The sequence below is a fragment of the Temnothorax nylanderi genome, unplaced genomic scaffold (assembly GCF_030848795.1).
Source record: "Temnothorax nylanderi isolate EJ_2023f unplaced genomic scaffold, tnyl_v1.0 TNYL_tig0015_pilon, whole genome shotgun sequence".
Classification (NCBI taxonomy): domain Eukaryota; kingdom Metazoa; phylum Arthropoda; class Insecta; order Hymenoptera; family Formicidae; genus Temnothorax; species Temnothorax nylanderi.
Window position 1 is genome coordinate 237,622 of NW_027249077.1, and position 4,998 is coordinate 242,619.

Genomic DNA, 4,998 nt, shown 5'->3' on the forward strand with positions numbered 1-4,998 from the left:
GTGCCGGCTACTTTTATCATTAACCCCTCGAGCCCGTGCAAGGAGGAGAGGGTTACGCCGGGCGCGGATTAAATCGCGAGAACCGGCCACGTCGCGTCGTCGCGCCGGCCACCGACCGTGCGACGTGCGACGCTCAGTATCCTTTCCTACGTCTCGCCGGCTTCGCCGAATTCCTTCCCGGGAATCGCTCGTCGACTATCCACGAGCCTCTGCCTTTACCTCCCGCGATCCTCTCTTTTTCTTTCTCCGTTGCCGAACTTTGCTCCTCCGCGCCTCTTCCAAATCCTTGCGAAGACATCACCAACGTTGGAAAATCCGCTCTTAAAGTTTGATCTCTTACAAGAGGCATGTCTTAAATAGAAAATAGTCCTAAGAAACAAATGCATCCTAAAGAAATCCCGAAGACATTTGCGCTTATGATCCAATGATATCTCGAAGATATTCGACTTGCCTCAACAATTTCAACTTTCAGAAACTGGATAATTAGCCGTGATTAATTGCTCGCTTATTTACGTCCGGATAGTAATAGGAATAGAGACGCATCTCCGGAAAGATCCTCGCGAATGTATTCGACGAATCGAATGGAGACGTATTCGTCTCCCGTCCTTGGAGATCGTGTTTTGCTACATCTAACGATCATCATAGGTATCACGTGCATCGAACTTCCTGCGAATGTTATTCCAGATTTTCCAATGATTCATCAACGTAACTCTCGTAACTCCGATAACCCTCGCCGTATCGCTGAGACGCTGTGTCTGCGGGTTATCGTGCGCTCATTCGCGATCTCGGCTCCTCTTGTTCCCGGAACGCACGATTGCGCGTTTATTGGGAAATTAGAAGGAAATTAGAGGCGGAAAATCTGCGACGCACGTCTCCCTTTCATCTATATTCTATAGATAGATTGAGGAATTTCAAGTAAATCGAGAAATCTGTCATTAAGATGCGATTCTAGAAGTTCTTTTTTTTAAATTAGGGGAACTGCGCGAAATTACGAGTACATTGCGTCAATACGTACGTATTTACGCACGTCGTTGCGCGCATAAACATGGGATCATAAACCCTACGTTACTCGCGTGGGATATAAAACACACCCCAGCTTTAGAAACCTCTCTATTAAATTTGCTCTATTAAATTCACAGAGTAAAATTTTTTTATTTTTTGATCGACTGCCGCACAAATTTTACAATTGAAGAACTTTTACGCGTTATCTTTATCTAGAAAATGTATATGTATAATATCTTTATTCTTTATTTAATTGTAACTCATCAACGAGAATAATGCAAATTAAAATATAATGTTAAGCATTAAAAATGTAACCGTAAATAAACCGTTAAAATAAATCTTATTTGTTCCGTACGGATGATACAGATGCCTTAATCAATATATAGCTATATTAAATTACGCAGTATCAAAACAACGATCCTGTTCGTCGAGGAAGGCCGGGACATCGTACGCGATTCATTCATCTGACAATTATCATACTTGTTATCGTTTTATCACGGATATTTCCGATAATTGTCAAGGTTTGTCGATCAAAGACGTGTTTCTTCAGAATTGCAGGGCAAAGTAATTAACCCACTCGGCATGTAATATTTCAGAAACATTTCTGCAAAATTCCATTTGAAATATTACACCTTTCATCAATATTTCAGAAATATTTCACGACCGTTTCTGCAACATTTCTGCAATGTTTCAATTGGCACAATTATTTCAAATGCAACTTTGCTGAAAGATTTCGGCAATATTTCTGAAATATCTCTGAAATATATCTACGAAATATTGCAGAAACACTTCAGAGATATTTCAAATACATTTTACACTGAGAAAAATGTTTTGTATTAGCAAACAAAATTTTGTTACTGACGCAAAAACTATTTGTTGATATGTGAAAAATGAAATATTTTGTTACCGGAACAAAAAAATATATATTAAGCCATGTGCGTATAGCCGCCGCGCATTTGTCCGAAGAAATCCACTCTCTCAGCCGGTCACCCATCCAAGTAGTATACCGGCGCCTTGTTGCTTGGCATCGATGATCGAACAGGGTAGTGGTGATCCTCTGACTCTGGCGCTTCTTTCTTTCTTATACTTGCTTATTTTGGTGAGCATAAAGCTATCGCATAAAAATAAACAATACAGATATACGAATAAATCTTTTTTGCCAGTCAGCGTCGAATATTATTTTATATTAAATATTATTAAATATTATATTTTATATTAAAAATGCCATATGACAAAATTTGGAATATTAAAAAATTCTTAATAAAAGAGAAAAAATGCAATAAAATGCAATATTATATAATAATAAATTTAATTTTTTATAAGTTCTAAAGTCTGTCAGCAATTTTTCGAAAATATTACAAATACAATGTTGTATGTGAAACATTCAAAAATATAACGCGTGCAATGTAAACGTAATAATAGTTTTATCATGTATCAGAAATGTTTCTAAACCATTACATCTGCAATATTGTAGAAATTCACTGCCTGCAATTCAATTTTTCATTATCTACGCAATCTTTCAGAAATTTTTCAGAAATATTTTAAATGCAATGTTGCGTTTGATATGTTACAGAAATATTATTCGTGCAATGCAAACGTAATATTACTTTTATAATGTTTCAACTAATTGGCAGCCGAGAGAACAGAATGACGCTAGTAAGGCTGAATAGATGGGAGGACAAGAGAGAGGTAATAGTAAAGAGAAAGGAGATGGGGAAGGAAAAAAAGATATTCATAGATGATGACATGACAGTAACGGAGAGGAAAATCCAAAAACAATTATGGAGTATAGTGAAGGAGGAGAGAGAAAAGGGAAAAAGAGCAACTTTAGGATATCAAAAAATATGGATAGACGGCCACGAAAAGAAATGGAATGAAAGCGAAGAAAAGCTGGAAGACGGAAAAATATTTCGGAGAGAGCCAAGAGGAGCAGAGACGGGAGGAAAATGAGAAGAAGAATGTACGGAGGAGAAGAGAAAGAAGGAAGAGGAGAAGAGTAGAGGGAGGGAAGAAACGGATGGGAGAAGGGCAAGCGGGAATGACAGTGGGCTTCTGGAACATAGCAGGGCTAAAAGGGAAAAATGAAGAGTTTTGGAAGGTAGTAGAAGAGTGGGACATAATAACGCTTCTGGAAACGTGGGTGGAAGAAAAAGAGTGGAGCAAAATAAAAAGAATAATGCCAGAGAGATATATATGGAAATGTCAGCCGGCGATAAGAGAAAAGAAGAGAGGAAGAGCAAGAGGAGGGATAATCACTGGAGTAAGAAAAGGGCTTGAAGTAGAAGGAAGAATAGAGAGAGAAGAGGAAGGAATAGTGGAAAGAATTGTAAGAACAAAGGAGGGAGAATGGAAGATTATCAGCGTATACGTAAATAATGACATTGACAAAAAAATAAGAATAATAAAAGACTATACGAACGAAGGAAGTATAGGAGAGCGAATAATAATTGGAGGCGACTTTAACGCAAGAACAGGAGAAAAAGGAGGAATCACGGACATCTTTGGAGAAGAAAGAAGATCAAAAGACAAAGAAATAAATGCAGAAGGAAGAAAACTGATAGAATTCCTGGAGGAGGAAGGGCTGGGAATATTGAATGGAACCAAGGGAGATAAAGAAGGAGAGTTCACCTTTACCAGAGGGAGAGGAGAGACAGTAATAGACTATGTAATAGGAAATCAAGAGCTATGGGAAAGAACAGAAGAGGTAAGAGTTGGAGAGGAGATAGAATCAGATCATCAATATGTAGTATTAAAAGTAGCAGAGGAAATAGAAGAAGGGAAAAGAGAAGAGAAGAAAGTGAAAAAAGTAATGGACTGGTCTAAAGAAGCGGCAGAAAGATATAGAGAGAAGATCGAAAAAAAAACTATAAATGGGACGAGCCCGGAGGAGCTCATAGAAGAAATAAAGAACGCAGTAACACGAGCGGCAAGCTGGAGAGAAATTAGAATAGATAATAAAGCGAAGAGAAAAAATAGATGGTGGGACGGACAATGCGCAGAGCTAAGAAGAGAAGCAAAAGAGAAGTTAAGAAAATGGAAAAAGGGGGAAGGAGAAAAAACAGAATATATAAAAAAGAGAAAAGAATATAAGGAAAAGATAAAAGAAAAAAAAGAGAAGGAAAAAGAACAAATTATAAAAGAAGCGAAGGAGGCAAAAAATGAAAAGGAGGTCTGGAGATTCATAAATAGAGAAAGAAAACACAGAAGAGAGGTGAATGAGGAAATAAGCGAAGAACAATGGACCGAGCATTTTAAGAAGCTGCTAGGAGGTGTAGGAATGAAGCAGGAGACAGAAAAGGAAAAACAAGAAACAGGAGATGGTAACGAAGCTCAAGAGGAAATAAGGAGGGAGGAGATAGAAGAAGTAATAGCGGAGATAAAAAATAAAAAAGCAGCAGGAACGGATGGAACACCAAACGAGGTATGGAAAAACGGAGGAAACAGATTAAAGGAAGCAATATGGAAGATATGTGACATAGCCTGGAAGAAAGGAGAAATGATAGAAGACTGGAATGAAGGAATAATTGTACCAATAGTAAAGAAAGGGGAAGGAAAAGAAGCAGGAGACTACAGAAGTGTGACGCTGATGAACACGAGCTACAAAATATACGCAGCTATTTTAGCAAAACGACTAGAAAAAGAGGTAGAAGAGAAGAAGCTAATACCGGAGACGCAAACAGGATTCAGGAAAGGAAAAGGAACGATAGAAAATATATACACATTGAACTATGTAATAGAAAGAGCGATTAATAAAGAAAAAGGGAAGCTAGTGGCAACATTTATAGATTTGAAAGCGGCATTTGACTTAGTTGATAGGGAAATATTATGGAAGGTAATGGAGAAAGAAAGGAATAAGCGAAAGGCTGAAAGTTAGAATTAAAGAGCTGTATAAGGAAACAAGAAACGTGATTAGATGTAATGGAGAGAAAGGACCGTGCTTTTGGACAGTCAAAGGAGTAAGGCAGGGATGCCCTCTGAGTGCGCTGCTGTTTATAT